The 24,615-nt window shown below is 40.7% G+C and overlaps 1 protein-coding gene across 1 annotated transcript in view; it reads right to left on the bottom strand.

The window, feature by feature from the left end:
• Nucleotides 1-24,615, bottom strand: part of SHISA9 (shisa family member 9) — a 295,699-nt gene that overhangs the window by 109,689 nt on the left and 161,395 nt on the right. The window lies entirely within an intron of this gene.

The following is a 24,615-nucleotide window of genomic DNA, read 5'->3' as shown; positions in this document are numbered from 1 at the left end:
TCAAGCGCAAGCTCAAGACCTGGCTCTTCACCAAAGCATATACTTAAAGTCCCCGTGCTCTCATCTACACCCTCCCTTCTCTGTCCCCCTTGACTTGGTTTTTCACTATAAGCGGGTGAGCCCCCGCTTGAACCGGCTTCTACCTAAGCTTACACCATTCCTCTTCTCCCTCCCTCCTGTGTTACCCTTCCCCCCTCCATTCCCTTCCTGTGTTACCCTTCCCCCCTCCATTCCCTACCTCTCCCCCTCCCCTTCTCACCTCACCTCTCCCCTTCCCTGAACTATTGTTATTTTATATTATTCCCTATAATTGTACATTTTGTATATACCTGCAATCTTCGCTTACAATAATTTACTAATCTAATTTTATTCTTCTGTCACTTCTTCCCCCCTTTTTTCTCTGCTTTTACTATCTTGTAATCATGTTATTCTAATTTTAGTTTAATGTTTTATTTCCCCTTCCTTTCCTCTTGCTCTAGTTATTATGTTCCAATATTTTTTAATTGTATTATGTTAAACCTGTTCGATGTAAAGCGCCGTCACTGGCACTAGTTTCTTGTTACGCTGTGAACCGATGTGATATCTTTGATGAATGTCGGTATATAAAACCGTTAAATAAATAAATAAATAAATAAATAAATGTTCTTAAGGGGCTATGCTCTGTGAATGAGGAAACTGGAGGGGTGTGTTCAGAAAGACAATGACCGAGAGGAATGGAGGGGTTGGAGGGTCTTGTGCGTGAGAATCGATATCTGGGGGAGTGGTGTGAGTGGATCATTCTTTCCTCTCCTTCTCCTAGATCCCCCCCCTCCCCAGGTCACCTCTTTCTTCTCCGCCCTCCCTGATCCTCTTCCCTTCCCTCCTGTCATTTCCTTTCCCTTTTCTCCCTCTGTGTCTGTCCTCTTCCGTTCTTTATCCCTCTAAACCCTCCGTCCTTGAGATTTTCTCCTTCTCCAACTCCTGGTGCTTTTCTCTTCCCCTCTAGAACCAATCACTAATATATCTCCTATCTTCTAATAAAGGACTACATAAACAGGAGACAGAAATGTCAGAAAAGGACTTTTTAATATAGTAAAAAAATATACACTATTTAAATTGCAAATATATGCAAAATCATGCAAATATTCCACATAATTACCACAGAAATCCACTAGAAAATTTGCCAGTTCTTACCACAGAATCTTGAAAAATCTGCGACAGGAAACTGGGGGCTCTGACCCTGATCCTCCAGCACTTCACCCTGACTCCCCGCCATTTAACCAAGACCTCCCACACAAAATCTGCAGACAAAGGATAAGTGCAATTTTCACTTCTGCATATTAATTAGCAGGTGTAAAAGCATACATTCAAGTTTGGTACTCTTATGTTTGGAATTTTAAAAACATTCTTGAGCTAAAATGCCCATATACGTGCGTATGGTGGCTGCGCGTGAGCAATGCAGATTTTAAAAGCCACCAATTACGTGCATATATGCAGGTGCACGAACAAAAAAAAACAAAAGGGAGCAGGCATGGGCATTCTGGGGCAAGGCCAATAGTTATGCACATAACTCCATATTTTAAAACCAGAGGCTGCAGTGACTTGTTACTGCTGCTTCTGATGAGGAGCAAGTTTGCAGAGCTCGCATTTTAGGGCTTACATGACAGAGTAAGAGGTACAGATCAACTGGGGGGCATGCAGGATGAAGAACCACAGGGGTCTGGATGACCTTGAGATTGACTGGGCACGCTTGTAAAAACTGGGAATGTCCCATGAGTGAACATATTTTAAGATCTACTTACATACGTTCCTTAAAACCTGGCAAAGTCCTAACGAAGACAGACAAGGTACGTTTGCTCGTAGACGTATTTTAAATCATACGCTCAAGTGTGTGTGTATGATTTAAAATTCCAGCGTTATCTCTGTTCGTGCGCCCATACTCTCGCTTTAAAATTAGCCTGAATTTGCATACATTGCTTTAAAATTAGCACCCAGTGTGCATATTTCAGAACCCCAGCCTGGAATGCCCCTAAATGACCTCTTTTTTTCTCCATGACAACCTTATACTCGCGATGTTTTCACAATAGCATGTATGCACGTACGCACTACTGATTTGTGTGTGTAGTGGGATCCCCATTTGGGTTGTTAATGTCATCCAGGGAGTTACAGTTGCCGGGAGTTCATCCATCTGGGGGAAAGATGCACTTCCAGGGCCCTAAGTGTAGGGGTGCCAATAAGGTATGGGGTAGTCCACTAAAACCATAGTAAAAACAAACAGAAAGAGCCAGTTGCCAGCATCTAGTAGCCCCCCCTCCATTCACATCCATTCACTACTGGTTGCATAGAGACAAATAAAATAACCAGAGTCTAATTTGGTGTTCAACAAAAAGTTTAGTGTAGGTTAAAAGTAAAGCTCCAGAGAAGTAGGGTAAAAATCAGAAACAGTCTCAAAATTGTAAGTCAGAAAAAATAATGGTTTCCTTATCTCTGTTGTTCCTTCCAGTAGGACTCATCCCTACTGCACCACCACCATCCAAGCTTCACAACCCTTCCCCCTGGAAAGTAGGGTAATTTAAAACTGCAAACCCAGCAAAAAACTGGGCAGAAGATTGAAAAACCTTTCTGAGTTCAAAAATCCTTATAGTCCAACAGCACAAAAAATATCAAACTGTACTCCAACTCTCCAAACTTCATGATCTCTACTCCAACTCTCCAAACGTCCAGATCTCTACTCCAACTCTCAAAACTTCCAGGTCTCTTAGGTTTTCTCATTAAGAGTCCAAAATTCTTACCCTCACTGTTTCTGTTCATTTGGGCAAGAAGATCAATGGCCCAACTCCTTCTGGATACCGGAAGGGAGCCCTTCCTTTCAGACTGACCACCATCCAGAAAACTCTGCAGCACACACTGCAAAAATCCTTCTATTCAGGGTCTCTGTTTCTCCATTCCTTTCTTCTGCAGGCCAGCAGGGGCCTAGCTAGGGACCTCCACATAAACTTCTCCTCACAGCATCTACTCCAGACTTTCCAACCTTCTTGCTTGAAATCCTGGGATGGGGGGTGCAGGATGGGGGATTTTAGTCTCTTCTACTTCTCAGTAGCTCCTCACCCTTTCCCTTCAGGTCCTCCTTCCCTCTGAAGACAGAACATGCTCCAAGGGGATTTTGTAGCTGAAACCTCCCATAAAAAGGTTTCAAAGATGAAAAACTCACTCCACTGTCCATGCTGGAAAAATATTAGGGAGTAATATTAGTGACAGGCAACGTCCTATCACATGCAATATGATGGTTTTATACACCGAAACCTTTTAAAAATTAATTCTTAAATTTTTAGTGACATGCTAACAATTTTTAGCATGAGATTTAGTAAAGAGGCTCCTTAATTTAGACATTTTTGGAAATTTACAGCAATTCATGGTTTTTGGAACATTTAGCAACAATTATATCATTTTTCAACCTCTTATACGATCAATAAGGGTACATGATTACACTAAACCGGAATAGGGTTGGGTTTTTTTTTACTACTATCTTTGTATGAGACCTTAAATCTAAGTACTGTCTTTTAAAAAAAAAAAAAAAGAATCCCTGCTGCTTGCATTGGAGATTTTCAGACAGACCAGAAGAGACAGGAATAATTTCCTTAATATGGAAGATGTATAAATGTGGGTGTTGATTACATCTACACAGATTACAACTTAGTTTGGGATTCTTTGTGTATAGACCACTCCTTTTTCCAGAAACTAAACATACCGTACTTATAAATCTTTTGCTATACTCTCAGAAGCATTTCATTATTATTATATTAATAATATATGCTGGTGTAATAAGCTGCCCAGGAAAATGTATGCTATCAATATCGTTTGACAATTTACTAGAAGCTATATTTAGTTTTAATCTAGCAGTGCCTACATAATACTCAAAGCAAAGATTATCAGTCATATGGAAACAAATATTTCAGTGTTTCATATGTGTCAGGAGAATATTAATTATTTCACTACTAATTCTTTTTCTCTGCTCTTTCTATAGTTCTTTAGAAGCTCGATACACATTTGATGTACAAAGCTCGGGTCCTGACTATTTAATGGCAATTAACTATCCCAGAGAACATCAAATAAGAAGTGGCAAAAGCCAGTTTGCCCTAGTGGTTTTAATAACCTTCTATAACAACATTTGTAGGAGAGCTTTATTGTAAAGTGGTATATGGCTATGTATATGAATTATGTATTCGAAAGGATAGCTGTTAATAATACATTCATGTTATTAAAGAGAGAAGAAACGCGGGAGAAAAAGTACGAATACAGGCTGAATTGAGGATGATAGAGAGAGAGAGCAGGGAACAGAATGCTACAGAAGAGAGACTCACTTGTGGGTCCAATGACAGGCCCCAGAGTGCCCTTGTGACATTCAAGCTCAATCCATTTGCTAGAGCCTCCTGTACACTTCAGAAGGAGACATTTATCAATATAGAAAACCTTTTGAACCTTACCGTGCTATAAATTTCTTGCTAATAGGCCTGCTCAATGCATTTGCTCTTGGGATACAAATTCTCTACTTCGTCTAAGATGCCTCCCTATATAAGAACCTCTTTTCATTTCACAGCCCCTGCCACAGAAATCCATTATAAAAATTCCAGCATGGCCGCATAAGAGCCTTGAAGAGCTGTATTGTGGAAACAATGTTTTTGCATGCCCTCAACTGTCCAATTTACATAAAACATTGTTTGTCTACCCCATTAGAGCAGAGAGTGTGGTTTCTGTTCAGTTTGCAAAGTGCTGTACAGATGTACTAAGCATTTTTTTTTCTATAGGCACATCAGGCCCCAAGTAAAAGATGATAGTATATTTTGAAAATTATCAAACTAGGTGTTGTCACATTTATTTTGTTATAAGTATTTTGCAAAAAATCTCTTTAAAATGAAATTTACACAGTAATATTAACCATACACCAAAAGCCTTCTATAAATAGGCAAATCATATGTAAATCTGAGCATTGAGTTGGGGGGAGTCTTCGACACTCTACTTTAATAAGAATAAACTATCGGGGGTCATGTGATGTGGTAGTCTCACTAAGACATGCTGCAACCTAGCTCCGGGTGCCATTCCCCAGATAACTATAATTTTTGCACTCCATAACAGTCATTCTCTACTAATTTTATAGCATAAATGTTTTTACTCATTACGAACAATGAGTAAATGGCCATGAAAATAACAAGAAAAGATAAGGATAAGGTAAAGCCAATTGACAACAAAATGGCCACTGCTAAAGATGACACTTCACTTGGCCAGCTAGATGATTCACTTGTAGTGGAGTTAACTGTAGGCATGCTTGTGGCACTCTGTGGTAAACTGGAACATGTCTCAGAACAAATTGCAGAAGTTAAAAACTCTACATCTGAAATAGGGACAAGGCTTGATGCAGCAGAAGCCCATATCACTTGTAGTTGAAGATGATACTAATAGGTTGAAAAGCTGCAGAAGAAAGGGAGGAGAAACTGGCTGATTTAGAGAATAGTTCCAGAAGCAGTAATTTATACTTTTTAGGAATTTCAGAGTCAGTGCCATGTCATGAGCTACCACCAGATACTAGAAACCTGGCTATTACCAGAACTGGGCCTAGTTGACTATCAAAGCAAAGTTTTTGGGTACTTGCGAGGAACTTGTATCCTGGATTAACCACTGTTGGAAACAGGATGCTGGGATTGATGGGCCCTCAGTATGACCCAGAATGGCAACTTCCTATGTTCTTATGACCTCAAAGAAAGTCAGATTCACTGGTTTATTTATTGCATTGAGTGCTTGATTTTAGGAACAATGATTACTTAATATATTTTCAATTTAAGAATTTTATTAAAACTTCATTATAATTAATAACCATTCAGTATACATCTGGCCCTTTTCAGATGTTGTTACATATTTATAATCAGGGTAAATACACTTTATCATTACTGCTTCAGTTTCTTCACTGTGTACGAATATATGGATATTTGAGCTCTTTACCAAATTCTTGGAATAGAGAATTAGCCACAGAGATCACTGAGATGTTATGTTTGTTTGCAATGAGTTGATCTACAAAACAGAAAATGTGTTATGTGAACTGCAATCAAGAATCTTTCATAAACCCATCTTTCCCTATAAAGGATACAAAGAATTGCTTGCAATGTGGGACAGGAAATGGTACAATTTTTCATGGTCTGTGGAATCGTTATTTAATTCATCTATTTTGGAAAGAAATATTGAAATGTATTTCAGGACTACTAGGAATATATCTATCCATTTCACCTGCGAAATATATTTTGGGTCAGGACCCTGCAATTGACAGATTAGGGAAATTTTGGAGGCTGTTTTTGGGTAAATGTCTAATTACTTTTAAAAAAAAAAAAAGGTATATTATCAAGATGGCTGGCAAAGGCTTCCCTACAGATAGATATGTGGAAAGCTGAAATGATTGAGCTCCTATGTATAGAATTTAAATTTATTAATGTCAAGCCCAAGCCATATATTGGGACATTTTTTAAGATCTGGGATGCTTTCATAGCTGCCCTACCAAGAGAACTGCAGACTCCGTTTACTCTGCTGTGAACTTGAGCCAGCAGATATGAATATCCTTATTATTAATGCCCCAAATTATAGGATTTTGCACTCTTGCTCACCTGACGCTTGAAAGTATGACTGTTCCTTGATATTGATTGGGCTGGGAGGAGGGAGGGGTCAGTTTATTTGTTGTTAAAATGGATATTTATCAAAGCTTGTTATGACATGTAATACTTTCTTACACTGCAATAATGTTATTAACGGCAAAAAAAAAACCCCCACAAAAAAAAACAACAAATAAACTATTGAGACATGATTTTGATAGACCTTGGGTTCTTGTGACTGCAGGCAAATTGGAAAGACCCAGTGGAGCTGGGAAACGGTCGAGCAGAATCAAGAGGGCTTGAAACAGATTTGATTTTGTAACAACTTAACATGCCTTCAAAAGAGCTCTCTGTGTGTAATAGATATTTAAAAAGGTCATCTGTTGTGAAGGGATGAAAGAGACAATTGTAATCCTTTTCTTTCAAAGGGGGGGGAGGGGGGAATCCGTCTGATACTCCACTGTAATTTAAAAATGCAGTAGCTACTACATAATTTGCAATTCTACAGAAGTAGATCCAAACTCGTTCCTTTCCAGTGCTATTACACAAAGACCCATTTCATCAATAAATACAGCAGGCCATCCATAACAAAATCAACCCCTTTGAAATCCATGCAAATAGGAGAAGCTTATACTTAAAGCTTAGCATCGATCACATGGTCTTCATTGATTTCTAATCATCAGCTTAATCTTATTTCCTAGCCATGGATTTGCACATTCCTAAAAGTCTCTTTTCTGAACACAATCCTTTCCGCAGGGCTTTCTGTTAAGCTCTCAAGCACAATGCACTCACTCTCTCTCTCTCTCTCTCTCTCTATATATATATATCTCCTCTCCCCCAATTCACACTAATTTACTGAATTGCAATGGCTTATCAGTGAATGAATCCAGCAATATATTCACATAACGTCAAAGTACAATATACCATGAAATAATATCTCATATTAGTACACCATACATATAGATGCGCAATAAGAAAATCAATATTCAATGAGCCGGCAAGCAGCAAATTTACTGTGGTAAAGGTATAATGCTAAACAAACAGCGTTTATTACATGAAAAACAGTTTATCATGCAATATACCCATATTCCAGTGGTTTAATGCAATATTTATTATATTGTATGATATTTGACCTCCTATTATATTGTATGATAAAGCACCTCCTATTTAGATTAGCTGCTTTGCATGCATGCATGCATGAAATTTTCAAATGCACACAAAGCTGCTCATCCATAGGTAATCCTTAGCAAATAAAATAATGTGGCGTGCTGTTGCTGTGTTATTTCCCAAAAAATTGGCTACAGCTCAGAAGTTATAACTTTTTCCCAGAGGCATTGGGACACTAATGTGCACCCCAATGTCTCCAGTCTGCTTCTTAAAGGGCCACGTGACCTGGAACCCTTTCCAATGTGCCAAATTGTCCCCTAGGGGTCTGGGTAGACCTCCACCCTTCCGAATACTTGTCTTGTGTTGCTAAACTGCTGCAGGTTTTGTGTATTGCTTGCCTTTATTTTGATACTGTAAACCACCAAGTACAGAACCCTGATATGGGCGGTCTATAAGAACCTGTAAAATAAATAGAATCAACCCAGCAGGGGAAAAAGTTTCAAAGACAGAAACAGAGAAACATGAAGGCAGAAAAAGACCATATGCCCATCTAATCTGCCCAGCCCTCTAGTTTATCTAGCCTTACAATTCCCATCAGTCCCTCAGAGATCCCCTGTATTTATCCCATGCTATATTACAGAAACATGGATATATATATATAGATCTAATAGTCACGTGGTGGTGCCCCGTCCCTTCCCAAACTGCTTCCTTTTGTCAAAGGTTGACCCACCTGATCTAAACACCCTCCCAGCACACAGGTGAAATTAAAAGCCAGGTGTGCTGACTCATAGAGGGGAAGCAGAAGGAAGCTGGCTGCAGAGGAGAGGATAGAAGCTACAAGTCATGGGGAGATTGTGGGCTGTTAGTGATCCTATCTATCCGTGCAGTGGAATTAGAACAGTTTTTGTGAAAGGAGGACTATAAGTTGTGGAATTCTGACAGGACTCTATAATGAGGACGGGGCAAGCCGCCACGGGACTGGAATTCCACAGACTGTAAGTGGCCCTGTGTTGGATTGAGCAGTAAAGCTGCAGACATACTGGGCAGGGGCAGAACCCAGCTGGGAAGTCCAAACTATATGAACACTTTCTCAGAGAACATTATAATTCTCAGATTTTTCTCCAGTAGAGGGTCTGAAAAGTAGGACCACAGTGAAGTGGAGATAAAAAGGAAACATGCTGAGTGGAATAGGCAAACAAAGATAAGCCTGAGTTCTGAATTCACTCGGTCTGCTGTGGGACTTTCCTGCAGTGAATTAATGCACATAAATCTGCTTTCAAAATTCTGCCTAAAGTCTGCAGATATAAAGTACCTGCAAACATTATCCTGTGAGGGCTGTTTGAAAATGACCCTCCCTAGGTCCAATGCAAAAGGCTGAACTGGGAAAACCAGGATGCACGTTGCATGTAGCGGAGACCTGAGTTTAATTCCCAAGCCTGGTTTCTGATCCATAGGCCCCGTGGAGCTAAGAATGCTGCAGAGGCAGTGTCCACACATCCCCAGCAGGAAGGAGTCCCAGCGATCCCATTTTAGCAACTTCTTCTGGCTTGCAAAGAGCATATTTGTGTCAGGTTCCTGAGGACTATTGTTGAAGTGTCACAAACTCAGGAAGGGATAGATCTGATCAAGCAGTAGGAAGCTGCCAACCCCCCTCTTGAAACAGTGAGCATTTGCGACAGGGAGTAATGGCGGACTTAGTAAGGAACAATCAATGATAGTCCTGCGGTAAATCGGATGATGTTTGCGGACAACGGAGGCATTGAAGTTGGAGGACTAAGACTGAGTTACATTGGCGTTAAGCAGAGGCATTTCTCTGTTTGAAATACCGAGACTAGAAGAAATGGGACAACGCAGGAGTTAAAGACAATTTGAAGGATTGAATTGAGCGGTTTTGTCTACAATTAAAGTGATGCCTGTGTTCAAGCGAGACTTGTGATTTTTTTTAGACGTTACACAAAGGAAAGAGTGGAGAAGAGGTTTTTTGCTAAGTGACGAGAGTTAACAGTCAATTTCAGTGATTTAAATTTCCCCTGAAGAAGCCGCTTGGTGAAACAAGTGCCTTGTTGGGATTCAATAATATTGAGATTTACTAATATTCAATTGGATTTAGTAATATTGGGATTTAACAATATTCAATATATCATTTGAACTGGGGACTATAAATCAATGGTTACAAATAGAATCGAATGTTGTTTAAATATGTTACTGGCAATAGGGACTCAGGTAGATCGTTGAGGATATGTCATTCAAGTAATGCGTAAGAAAAATCAACACATGAATGAAGCGAATTTAATGAATGTGCTTAAATATTGTGTAATCAGAGAAAGTGTTATGAGCGAGACCTCCGTCGGCCGTCACGCTCCGAGGCACGGAGGCGCGGTCGTCTCTAAACAGGGTTGTGAGCCCTTGGGCCACGGCATGACCCAGGGAGGAGCCCCAAGCCAAACCGTGGGAGGTGAGCTGGTGCGAGCATGGGTACATGGCAAGACATGGCAGGCGCAAGGACTTAGGATACAAGGTCTGACCCTCAACCGGACCTGCACACCCCGGACAACCAACAACACAATGTTGATTGATGAACAGTCCTCCGACCGTTCCAAGCCCTTTCGGACCTGCCACTGGGTATGGCAATGGGCGGCAGGCTGGAACGAGGAAGAGGGCAGACGGAGTCCTTGGAACATAGAAGACTTGAGACTATGACTGATGCAAAGACATCGCAGATGAGGGACTGATGCAACGGCATCGCAGACGAGGGATGATGCAACGGCATCCCAAACAAGACGCGAAGCTGGGAAGGTAGACATTGGCACTGTCTCTTAGGGCACCCTACACAACCCACCTTCACGGGCGGACCCAATAGGCTGGTCACGGACCACCCTGTCCCACTGCGTGCCCTACACAGCCCGAGGAGACTGGTCACGGACCACGCGGAGAGCGGGACGAGCACAGGGAAGAATCCAACCGAGGCAGAACTTCGATGATGGAGCCAGATGTCATCCGGAGCTCCACCAAGACTGGCAAACAAGACGGCTCAGGAGCACAGGAACGAATTCCACCTGCAGGCCACTCCACGCTCGGGAAAGACGTCATCCGAGGGACTGAGGCCTGACAGGACCAGAAGGCTCAGGAGCGCTGAAGACACAGGAGCAGGACACCAAGGAACCAGGAAGGCTGAGACATGAGGAAGCCTGGACGAGGGGACCTCTGGAACACAGAGACATGGAACATCAGGTACCAGGAACATGAAGACATCTGAAGACAAGGACAGGAGACGTCAGGAACCTGAAGACGCTGAAGACCAGGACAATGAACATCTGGAACATGGAAACAGCTGAAGACACGGACATCCGGACTCGAGCAACACCAGGACTGGGAACAAGAAACATGAAGACACTGAACACGAAGCCATCAAAGCAAGGAGACCATGGAGGACCTGGATTGATGAAGGAGCACAGACAACTGTGGAACCCAATCCGAAGGCAATGAGAGACTGACGAATAATCCCTTTTATTAGGGTTGGAGCAGGAAGTCATCATGAGATGGAGCCAGCAACACTTCCTGTGGCTGGCCCTTTAAATGCTGAGAAGAGGCGCGTGTCGGCGCCTAAAGGAAGGCTGAAGCAAGAAGCAGGACCATGGACAGTGGCGCTCTCCTGCACTTGCCGCAGAGACAGAGAACCATCTGTATATCATGATTTAGTAGCCATTTTTGTTTAGTTAGAATTGGCGAGGATTTATATAAAATTATATGTAATCCTAATTTACATTTCTGTTTCAATGTGCAAAATATAGAGGCATTTAATCACACGTAAAACCATAAAGGTTATCTTACATTGATTCAAATCTATATACTAGGAATGCCCAAGGTCCTCAGGTGCTCATTCATTTTATTGTTTAAAATGTAATAATAAAGAATAGTTTTTAGGTGTGAACATTGAACATTAGTGCTTTTTTTCCTTTTGGATATTCTCTTTTGTATGATCTTATTGAGCACTTTATATAAGATACACATTGCCCAATTTCTAGTAGGTTATACATACATATAATACAATATAATAAAAATTGCTTTGCAAAACACATCTGTTGCTTTTCAGAATTTTTGCCACAACCCCCTGATTGTCATTTTATTCTATGATGACTAATCCATAACTTTTTTTTTTCCAAAATATACCATGACAAAATTACTAAATTATACACCAATCTCAAACACTGTCAAATAAATGAGTGACTTTACCCATTCTAAGCAGTATAGCTAGTCATTATTTCCTTGCTTACAGTAACTTATTATTGCTACTACCACACCTTCCACCCCCTACCCTAAATAATGAGTCACCGCTCACCTAACAGTCTACCCAGATCCGGTTTACAAATAAGAATACGTGTGAACATTTCATGATGCCTAGTTTCCTTTTTTGACCACAGGCACTAACCAATGGCACAGTAACATTCAAAATGCTCGTTGTCAACCATCTTTACAAATACTTGATAGCAACACAGCTTGCTCTGATCACCTTGAGATTTCGACTGACCTGAACTGGCCTGTGTCTCCTATAGGAAACGAAAAGGAATAAGGGAAAGCAAAGCATTGAAGTCTAGTGTGAGTCAAGGGATCGAGGGGATACTCTACTGTCTGCGACTCAAAGCTGAATGAAATTGAATGGGAAGACAAATATTTAGTGGAGGACAAATACACAGACATGATGATCTCTATGCGAAACCAGAGCTACAAATGGCACCTTTGAAATGGAAATGCTCCTCAAATTGCTGAGAAGCTTCTGAAGTATTAAGATCCAGTCCATGAGGGCTGCGGAGGAGAATAATTTTCAAGATGTACATGTGTCTGGTTTTCAGGATATGCATAATGAATACTCATCAGATATAGAGGACCTATGCATTAAAGCTTAGCTTGCACGCACAGTATGCTATATCCTAAGAGGTCCATTTTCAGTAAGACACCAAGCATCAAAGATAATCAGATAATTTTGTTTTATCTTAAGCAGAATTTTCAGCTGCACTTAACAAGACAGGTTCATGGCTGAAAATCCTCCTAAATATAACCAGACACAAATTATCTAGCTAGAATTAGGGTATCCATTTGCACAACCAGAATTGTCTGGCTAAATTTGGTCAGTTTGTGCTAAAAATATGCAACGAATGGCTAAATCTAAAAGCTGCTCCAAAAACACTTGCAGAGAAACCCATTTTATGAATGGATACGTTTGGGTACCCTACGATTTTGGGTTGGACAAATCTCTATGGTCAGCAGGGGAACTTTCAAATCCAGAGATATATCCAGTTAACTTCCAAAGTCAACCAGGTAATCCTTTTGAAAATTGATCCAGAAAGGCCAAGTATGCACGCTAAACTGGTCCAAGAAAAGGTCAGCATGCATGCACTAAAATTAGCACACAATCACATATAAATGAAGGAACATCAGATGCAAATAAGGCTTTGGTTAGCTGGATAAGTTAAGCCTGAAATTACACAGATCTAAAGTTATCCGGATAAATGTATCTAACTTTTAGATAGCTGGGTATATCCAGCAGCATGGCTGAATATCTACCTCATAATTATTAGTTCTAACTAGCCCTGCCTTTTTGCGATCTATCACACCACTTCAGAATGGACTGCAAAGATTTTTTTTCCAGTCAATGGTTAAAATGGAGATTGCATTATTTTAAAGACATTCAGATCAGGAAATCTGGCACCTCCAGTCACTGTATGTTACGGAGATATTTTTGAGAGGCCGTTTCTCCAAAGCTAACTCTACCTGTGAATTAGCAGGTCAGCAAGTGTCGCCCATTGTAAAACTCAAAAGAACCTATCGCCAATGTACACATTGTAAGATTTAGCTCGTTTCTGATCAAATGGGAAATGCTGTTGGTTTCCTCTTTCACTTTTAATCTTCCTGGGCGCAAACCTGGCTCCCTTTGCCGAGCTCTGAATTTGCAAACAGTGATATAGTGCTCATGCTTTGTTAGTCCACTTATAAACACAGAAATAAAGATCCACAAATAAGTTGTAGATGATTCCTTTTTTTATTGGACTAATTGAATACATTTATGATGAGCTTTCAAGAGCTATCTATGCTCTGTCCATTGGGTCAACCAAAAATGATTGACCTGATGACAGGAGCATGTTAGTCCAATAAAAAGATATCGCCTACATCTTGTTTGTTGCCCTTTATTTGTGAGCAAACCTACAATCCTGGATATCAATCCTGATTTGGAAAATATGTGCAGATTTGAACAGTCATCTGTTAATATTGACCAGAGCTTTAAGATTGGTCAAAACAATGTATTCCTTGTATGCTTCATCCTCCTTCCTACAATTTAACCCTAAAGTGCAGGTCAATCACATAAGGCACGTAGGTACTCAGGCACACATCTCTTGGCCACGCCCCACCTACACTATGCCCCTTGTTATGTCCAATGTGAGATACTCACACATCGGCGCTTGTGCCCGCATCTGGTTGCCTTATAAAATCATGTGGACATGCGCACGTGCTGGATGCACGCCCATCTCCCAATTTCAGTGCACATCCAGCTTTTATAGTTCACCTGTAAGAGTGCGGCCACAAATCCAGCTAAATCTACCTGTATACATTTTGTGGGAGTAGATTTAGCGGTTATTTGTGGAGACAGAAAGTCCGCATAAATTTAGCTGGAAAGCACTCTCACATTACTTATAAACACTTTAAAAACCCACCCTGGGAATGCACTGACCCAGTCCCTTTCTTATCCAACTAACTTTATGTGCTTAACGACTGTATCTACACATATTTAGCTGGATAAAGGAGAGGGGGGGCGGGGATTTTGAATAGGTAAAAATTTATCCAGCTAAAATTTACCCAGCTAAAATACAATTTTAGTTGGACAACTCTTTTGACCCTTCAGTGATCTCATAATTCTTCTTTTCCCCTCAGAATGTAGACAAATAAAAAGGGCTGGCAATACTCTAAGTTGAAGCTTCATGGTGCCGGATAGTAGCCCCGGTTCTGACTGAGCTGAAAGCAAAAAGAATTAAAAAGAAACCAACCCACCCCCCAGCTGCACCCCACCCCTCCCCCTTCTCCACCAATAAAATTATTTCTTCCATGAACACATTTTTCAACAAAGAATGGCGCATTAGCGAGAAAAAAAACCCCCACCATTTGGCACTGTACAATTTTTCTCTGTGATTAAAAAAGTAAACACGCTAAGCTAACACAAATAATTATCCACATTAAACATCAAGCTAGGAAGCACTTTGTTCAGCCATACGGAACTTTTTGTAATTTGATTAGGAGACGAGGTGGCTTTCTGGCTGGAAGTGAATTTCAATTGTTTAAAGGATAGTTTTATCTGAAGTTCAGTTAATGCATTTTACAAAAACAAATCTTGCAAGTCTTCTAGCTAAAAATAATAGTCAAATTTTGACACAATAAATTCCTGTCTATATTTTCCTAGATTTGGCATTCTGAAGCATGATTCAGGGTTTGCTAGGAGGGGGGAGTTGGTTTACATGTGCAAAAACTGCTATAGACTGAAAAGTATTTTGTGGGTTGATGCATTAGCCACGAAAGCATGGCCACCAAATTTGAACTCTGCAGTGGCTGAGGAGGGGGGGCAAGGGGGAAAAGTTTATTTTTGATTGCTAACCTGTAGCCTTTGCTTAAACATAAAAAGGCTGGAGGCGCAGACTATATTTTATTAACAGCTATTTACTTGATTCATTCTTTGCCTGTACATTCGTGTTACCAAATTGTTTTATCAATCAGAGCACCTCGGGTTTTTTGTACCCTTCATTCTATACTATTACCAACCAGTATATGAATAGTGAAAACCCCATCGTATCCGATTCAGCTAAGAGGAAATGTTAGAACTACATCTTGGCTATGATGAAATTAGAGTTAGTTTATTGTCTGATCTGCAATTTCTTCTCTCATATGTATTCATTTCTCCCAAAATCACGGCTGATGTTCTTGAAAGAAAGGTTGTCTATTCCAGTACAGATAGTTGCATTCCACAGAAGACCTTGTTCAATCACATTGCAGGGGGATTCACCACTCCAGGAAGAGAGGAGGGGCTTTCACTTGAGGTTTGGCATACGTAGATAAGGTTTCTGCATTAAGAATGGCTCAGATTGTTTCATCTTCATACTGTACACTATTAGGAGCAGGGTAAAAAAAAAAAAGGGTAGATTCTCCTGAAGGCAAGAACCCTTTCTCAAACCAACATAGACACATATGCCAGTGAAAAGCCATGAGCTCAATCTGAATCTAAATAAATACTTAGGTTCTATCATCAGGGACTTTATTGTACTTCAGTAGAAGTTTCTTTTATTCTGTATCTTGCAATTCCGGATTGTTTAAATTAGACAATATAAATGGAAGCAATGAAACACTGCAGAAGCGACTTTTTAATAAATTATTATTTCACAACTACGATGCCTGCTCTTTCCTCTCAAGCCCTGGAAAAGAGATTCCTTGCCCCCCCCCCCCCCCCCCGTGACCTGGTCTTGCCTCCTGAAGCCCCAGGAGGGTACTTCCCAGGCGCACCATGATTCTCTCTCTCTCTCTTCCTGGACCAGGAGAAGGGATCCCTCTAGCCTGCTTTGATATTCTCTCTCTCTTCATGGGCCTTAGGGAAGTTATCCTCCCACCCAAGCTGACTGCTCCTCCTGGGCACTGGCCAGGGGATCCCCAGAATTACACTAATTATGTTTTTCAGAAACCTGCATGTATCATGCAGCAGTGATTTTTTTTTTTTTTTTTAGCAACCACTGTAACAGCTGCTGTGCAGATCCATTTTTTATTTTACACCACGTGTGAAATCTTTATTGGGACACACTGTTTTCCAGCTAAACTATAAAATCTTACCTTACCAGCCAAATCTGTAGGCTAACAGGAACATGTCCTAGCACAGTGTCCACACAAATATGCTGACTTCCTTATTAGTATATAGACAAGTGAAAATGGTTTTTTAAAAACAAAAATTGGAATGCACTCGTGCTCTCTTTCTCTCTGCTCCCAGGGTTTATATTCCTCAGCCACAAGCATACTCTCTTTCTGGTCCCAGGGCGGGAGCTGCTGTTTCGACCGTCGCTGCTCGATGTCCTCACTCCGCCCTCTTTACCTCTGTGGCGACTCCTTCCGGGTCTGATGGACGGCTGGCTGCCGCGGCGTCTCCATGCAGTCTCCCTCCGGCGTCCCCCGACCGGCTCGACGTTGCAGATCCGCCATGTTGCCTGAAGACCTAGGGCGCGCACGCTCTGATTGAAGTACCAGCAAGAGCTGATGCCATCCGCTTCCAATATTTAAAGGTCTCTATTTCACTATTTATCTGAGTTAGAAAGGGGATTGCTTCAGCTACACCTCCCAAGCTACTCTGCCTCCTCAGACTTACTAGAGGTACCCGCTCCTCGGGGACCTCGCTCTTTTTCTTTACTTTCAGATTACAGATCGGAACCAGTACTCGCTCCTCGAGGGCCCATGTACCTGGACACTCTGAAGATTCTCTACTGCCTGGAAGCTATCGCTGCTACAAACAATTGTGAGTTACCATCGCTCTCTCAGAGCTTTCCCTGGAACCAGGTACTCACTCCTCGAGGGCCTAAACCTTTCCAGCTCCTGAGTTTCCTTGAGACCTTATGTGAGTTTTGTCATCTAGTTCTGTTCATGAACTCTGCCTACTCTGCCTACTCACTGTCTACAGTTTCTCAACAGCTCAGCCATCCTGGATCACTGTTCCAGTACCCGAGGGACTACAGCCCTGCCGGGCATATCAGCTCACTACTGCCATCTCTGGTGGTTTCAAAAACCTGTTTAATAAAAGAACTAAGGTGTGTCTGTCTCCATACTCAAGTCTAGCCAGTGGTCCCTCTCGGGATATCCTCCTAGGGGCGTGGTCATCTGCCACTGGCCCAGGGATCCACCTACTACTATGTCAGATTCATTACAGATTGCTACTCCTTAGCAAAACGATATCTGAGACAATACAAGATTGCTGACTCCTCCTTCCTTAGGAGCCAATAATAACAGATTGCTACTCCACAGTCTAACTAACAGCAAATTTACATCAGATTGCTAACTCCTATCTGATTGCTTCTCCCATCAGATAGCAGAATACATCAGCTGCCTTCCCAATACTCACCATCTCTGCTTCCAGGACCTGGAGGGGGCAGGGATCCTCAACCCCACCCTCACCAAATGAAAGAGGAGCCTGACTGTTGAGCAACCATTCTTACAAATGCCACTGCAACAATTACCCTGCAGAAACTTATTTTGTTCTTTGTCTATGTAAAAAATAATTTCTTTAAAATACTATTCTTTATCAAAACTATGGGGTTTTACTGTTCCAAAGGCACCTCGACCATGTGTGTGCTAATGCAATGCAGGCTTCCCTAACTAAGACCAGAGTGCGTTCACTGTTAGCATATAGACATGGTTGCCACCTGACCCAGCTCAACCCTGGTGGGATGATCCACTTCTGGTTTTGCCCTGTCGATTGATGGAAAAATTGGAACTACCGGTACAAAAGCAGAACTATATCAGCCTTTTCGGATTGACTTGGGTCAAGGGTAACTCTGTATACAGGCAAGACGAAACCCATGAATATTCATGGAGAGGAATGGAATCCCTTATCCTGCCAGAATCTAGGGGAGGAAGAGGAACTCTCTGGCCAGACAGAACTGTTCCTTTCTCCTTCTCTCTCTTTGGGCCCAGGTAATCTTCAGTTATCTGGGACTTTTTTTCTTCCTTTCTCCTCTTGTCCAGAGTTGGGGATCCCCAGTTGGTTGAGACTATTCTCTCCTTAGACTCAGGGAGAGAATCTTTAGCTGGCCAGAACTGCTCGTTCTCTCTTCCACTTTCCATAGTCTTGGGGAAAAGACAGCTGGACAGAACTGATCTCTACTATTCGGTCGATAGGACCACCAGGTCTTCCTTTACTGCTGCTTTCTCTTCAGGGCTGAAGAGAGGCTTCCAAGCCTATGCCAACAATCATTTCTTCTCAGGGCTCATGTCTGCTTCATGGCTGTTTGGCATCCCTGTCAAAGCACCAGCAACACCAGCCATTTCCATACTGGAGGCTGTCAAAGCAGCCAGATAAATCTTTTTTTTTTAATTCTGTTATTGGAAGTGCCATAGCTTGGGTAAAAAATGTGACTGTTGAGCAAAACTACAGTTTACCTTTTCTCAGGACTTCCAAATCTCCTCTGTAAACTAGCAGAATGTGCACAATATAACCAATTTGAAATAAAAAGTAGCAGTAATTATGAATAAAAAGATACAAAATGCTTTTATTTGAAAGCAATCTCCAGTATCTCCTTCACCTAGAACTCATGAAGTCATAACTAACTTTAAAGAAATAATAATTATGCAATAATGACTGAGAAGGCAAGCATTTTCAAGGATCTAATGACCAACTGGAATAGCCTCAAGCCCTCAACCAAGCTAATCATTAATAAATGGAAAATTTCTAGCAAGATGATTCTTGTAGAAAAAAATGGCTTCCATTTTTTTAATGTGAAATAGTTGTTCATGCTTGTTAGTTATTTTGGTGTGTATTTGGCAAAAGAGCACAGCATCTTTGGAGCTTAATTAGGATGTTTCTGGAGGGAAATCATCAACAGGTCAAATTGTATCAATTGTGTTGAAATACAGCCACTGCCACCAGGATTATGCCCATTAAAAGGTGAATTTTTAAAATTTGCGCATGTAAATATGAGCAGTTATGCATGTAAAACAGCATACACAAATTTGTGTATGTGAAAAAAAGTATAGGCCAGGGGTGTTCCCAGGTGTGGGCCAACATTTACGCATGGAAATTTGGCAGCTTACTCACATATATTTACTCTTGCTCAATATCTGTAGGAAGTGATCCTAAACATCTTAAAAGTGAAATAGTGACTGAGTGAGGATCTAGGTGAAATGGTTGAAGAGCCAGGAGGGTCTCAATAACCTGCAGATGAACTAAGCAAACTGGTAGAGTAATTGGTAAAACCGGTAATTTCATTGCAATGCATATGTAACAAAATCTCCTGGCTTACACGTGTAAAAGCTGACTAAATGTTTCTAATTTACGCATGATAAATGTACTCACATTACTACCATACTATGCTCAGGGACATCCTGATTTTATCAATAGGAATTGTTGGAATTACAAATACACTAATGGAAAAGACCAACACAATCCCAAAATACATGCTAAAAATATCAGATGCACTAATTATGACTCTTAATACTTGAGCTTAGAATGTATGACCTTCATACTAGGCATCTTCGTATAGTACAAGACTTTTAAACTCCGCCTTATATATATAATCATTGGTCAAAAGTTCAATTTTTTAAATATTTTTATAAATGTGCAAAACGTGAGTGTCCATCAATATTCTGATGATATATTCAATTTTTCAATTGTGCAAAACGTACGTATCCATCAATATTTTGTTTTTCTATAATGTAGTATAACACTTATCTGTTCTTTCAAACTCAAGGGTCCTTGATCAATCTTGATGGTTAAGCAGATGTAGATACGGTCTATGTTTCTTCTAAAGTCAGCTCTCTCACCTGACACGGATATTATTTACCCCTTGATAAAGGACAATCGTCCGAAATCCGGTCCCGTGTCAGGTGAGAGAGCTGACTTTAGAAGAAACATAGACTGTATCTACATCTGCTTAACCATCAAGATTGATCAAGGACCCTTGAGTTTGAAAGAACAGATAAGTGTTATACTACATTATAGAAAAACAAAATATTGATGGATACGTACGTTTTGCACAATTGAAAAAGTGATCATCAGAATATTGATGGACACTCACGTTTTGCACATTTAAAAAATATTTTAAAAATTGAACTTTTGACCAATGATTATATATAAGGCAGAGTTTAAAAGTCTTGTACTATACGATGACGCCTACTATGAAGGTCAAATGTACTCACATGTCATTTTAAAATTAGATATAAAAATACACGGGTATACAAGTTGCGTACACTTATCTGGCTAAATTTTGACTTATTTGGCTATCTAACTTAGCCAGATAAGTCTAAAGAAAGCGACTTATTCAGCTGTCTGATTTAGCTGGATAAGTAATGCTTTTTAGAATTATCCAGATATCTGTAGTGTTTTAAGATTTATCTGGAATTTATCCAAATAAGTGTTGCTACTTAGCAGAATAACATGTAATTATTCGGATAGGTGCAAAATTTTATTTGTGTTTTTTACAGATGCGCATGTTCCCAGGTACATTTACGTGTACATTATAGCCTGTGTACATCTTATATGCATACATTATAAAATACTGAAGCAGTTTTGTCCATGCATGGATATGGATGAGCGTGCACACATTTTAAAGTTACCTTCTTAACATTTGGTGTAATTTGTGCACCCACTACTGCAACCAATCAGAATTTTCTCCTGTCCAAATGTTCCATTAAGATTAAAATGAAGGCTTGCATGCATAATTATTTAGACAGAATATGAGGAGTCCCGTCTGACTTTATCTATTCATTACCACACATCTCAGATGCAAGACTGAAGTCATTGAACAGGCATTCATAGCTCATGGAACTTAAGCATGTGTGTGACTTAGGTTAGTACTTAACATCACTTCATTATCAGTCACTGGGTGTCTTCAGACACTCAGAAATACAAGTAATTACAGCATAAGCCACAAGATCAAGCTTGTTACTCAACCACTGACACAAAAATGAAAATTTAAAAATCTAGTACCAACCAAACTATGGTTATTTCTAATAACCTGTTCTATGTAAACCGGCATGATGTGATTGTATCATGAATGCCGGTATATAAAAATTTTAAATAAATAAATAAATAAATAAATAAATATACAAGTCACTGAAATATTGTTAATGGGGTATTCTTTATCACATCTATAAGCATGCCACAAAAGTGCTATGTTTAATAATTGGGCAAATGGATTTGTTCCCCCCCTTTCTGAACTTGCAGGAATTAAATCTTTGGACAAAACAATGTGCTAGCACAGCATTATACAAACAAACTAACCTGAAGACTTCTTGCACTCATCTTGACCTACTTTCTTCTGGAAGCTCAAAGCTGGCCCTAGGCGCAATGCAATGGCAGGTCAAATACAAGACCATGACATTGATTCATAAACTGCTTAATGACAATATGTCTCCTTGGATCTCTGCTATGTTAAGACTACATAATCCTCTGAGGGCTTGCAGATCAAGACATCATGGGCTGCTGGAGGTTCCCTCATTATGATCTGCCCCATTATCAGAGGGCCTGTGAAAGGGCTTTCTCAGTAACAGAGCTCGATTGTGGAACTCGTTACCGGACACTCTGAGAATGATCCCTTGTGCGCAGTCATTTAAGCCACAACTAAAGGCACATTTTTTTCGGCAAGCCTTTGCACTCCAGGGTTTGAACGTCCTGTTCACTTAATTGGCCGAGTTACTCTCTTTTTTTTTTCTCGTTAATGATCATGCAGGTTGTGTATGTTTTAAATGTTTGATTCGTGGTTTATATGTTTGTAGGTTAGGAATGTTTTGATGTTTCCACTCTGATAGTCAGAAAGAGCGAGAATAAAACCTTTTAAATAAATAAATAATGTGCTTAGTGGACACATTGTTGTCTTTGCTTTTGCCAGCTACATTTGAGCGCATTTTCAGCTCCAACTTAGCCACTTAGATTGAGGATGAAAAATCATCTATAAATCTAGCTGGCTATGCCAGCTATTCTGACGCACAAGAGCTTAACTGGCTAACACTGAAATTTAGTGCCAGTCAGCTAAGTTACCTCCCCAAACCTAACTACACCCCCTGGGACAACTCAGAACTTATACGACTAGTAAAACTAGACTTCTGTATTTAGCTGCTCAGTGGCGATACATTTTCAAAGATGTTGATCTAGCAGCCTAGCTCTATAGTTAGATTGCCAGATCGCTTTGAAAATCTACTATTGCATGTTTGCACTTGATGCAACTAAATATTTCTTGCATTATCTACGTCAAAGGTTTCCCATCTCTTCTACATTCAGTCTTCTATAGAGAAACAGTTGATACAAATACATTCTTTCCAAAATTTTAGATATAGTACATATTCTCTCAATTTCATGATTTACTGTACGCATTTATGTTTAAACGTTTTTTATTGAGTTTTGCATCAGTAAACAAATACAGTCCTGAGACGAGTGGGATCCTGAACGCATCCCAGACAAACGTCAACAAGTTACAATTACAATAATATCCCCCCCCCCCCATCCGCCCATCCCCCTCCCACCCCCAAGCACAGTAATGTTGAACAGGTGAATTACTTTTTTGCAGATCATGCTATTCCACCATGTCACATCTTATAGTAAGGAGTCCATGATTAATCATTGACAAGCAGGCTACGAGCTCGATGTGGGAGAGATTGAAGATAAACTTGCCAAACAGTTAAAAACTGTTTCCGGCTTCTTGGTGATATCCGGGATGCCATACACTCCATGGTTATCATAACATGGAAACAATTTCGCCACACCCAAAAGGACGGGACATCAGGTCCTCCAGTCCAGATGGTTAGAATTACCTTTTTCCCTACTAGACAAGCTTTATGAAGAAGCAGATGTGAGCCAGGATCTCTGATCCGTACCGGGGAAATGCAACCAAATAAGAGCCAAAGCGGAGTGACAGGGAAAACCACATCCAACAGATCTGCCATATAGTCTGCCACTCAGCACCAAAAACGCCTGACTGGGACACACGTCCAGAAAACATGAGACAAAGTACCTGTGATATGGCCGCAGCAAACACAGCTTGCAGAGGAAGCTATGGTCTAGAGAAAGGCCACTTGAGGTGACACATAGGCCCAGCTCAAAAATTTAAATTGCATTTCCCTATAATATATGTTGCTCGAGATCCTGGCTATAAGCCGAAAACAGACCCTGAGAATGGAGTGAGTAACAATAAAGTCTCCATCCTGGTTCCATTGGGTCTCAAGGAGGGTACAGATATCCGCCTCCGACCGTTTTGTAATGTACTTGTAATAAAACGATAGAGATGGAGCCACAGCTCACTCAAATCCCAGCATCTAGTCTAATGCCATAAACACCTGGGGATCTTTAAATTCTGCAGGTATCGCCTGCAGATAATGCCCATTCTGTAGATAGGGAAAGGTATGTGTGACCCCCAAAGCCATATACTGTATGTATTTAATCAAACAAATATACTCAGTTTGAAAGGCCTGAAAACCTCATTTTCTCATACCCTAACTGTAAAATGATTGTGCACTGCCTTAATGTTAACTCTGCTAATAACCTTCTCTCTGCTTCTGTACCGGCTGAACAGCCACAAAGAGTCAGCGGGAAATGTTTCGTTTCATCCCTTTTCATTTCAGGTTTTCAGGAAACAGCAGAAGGGTTTAATGGACTGAGCATAGTGTTTAATTGATGTGTTAAGTCTTGGTAAGAGAGGCCACACTTGAAAGGCTGAGGAGCACTGACTAACCCTGTGGAGCCCCTGGAAAACCAGTCATGGATTTCTGCTGTGGGAAGCAGGATTTGCCAGCAAGGCCTAACAAAAAGCAAAGTCCACCACAAATCTTGTTCCAAACCAAGAAGGGGGGTGGGCAAAAAAAAGCATTTATTTAAAGTTCAGATTCAAAATCCAGGAAAGGCAGACAATCAGCAAACGTCCAAAATACCAAAAACAAGACAGCAGCTTCTTAGACAAGTCATGAAATCTCCAGAGTTGTTGCTCACAGTTCTTCGTATTACTTGAGCAAAGTCCAAAGAAAACCTCTCCCTCACAGACTCCCATGAAGGTCTTTCTTTCTTTCTACGGGCTCCACGGAAAGCCTTCTCTTTTAACCACATTTCCCCGGCAGATGTTGTCACCATAGACTGAGGATTGTCTAATATTCACAGATGGCCTGTTGCGCTTACCAGAGAAGA

This window comes from Rhinatrema bivittatum, chromosome 14 (assembly GCF_901001135.1).
Source record: "Rhinatrema bivittatum chromosome 14, aRhiBiv1.1, whole genome shotgun sequence".
Lineage (NCBI taxonomy): Eukaryota > Metazoa > Chordata > Amphibia > Gymnophiona > Rhinatrematidae > Rhinatrema > Rhinatrema bivittatum.
Note: the sequence above shows the minus strand (reverse complement) of the source record. Positions and strands in the feature narration are given on the sequence as shown.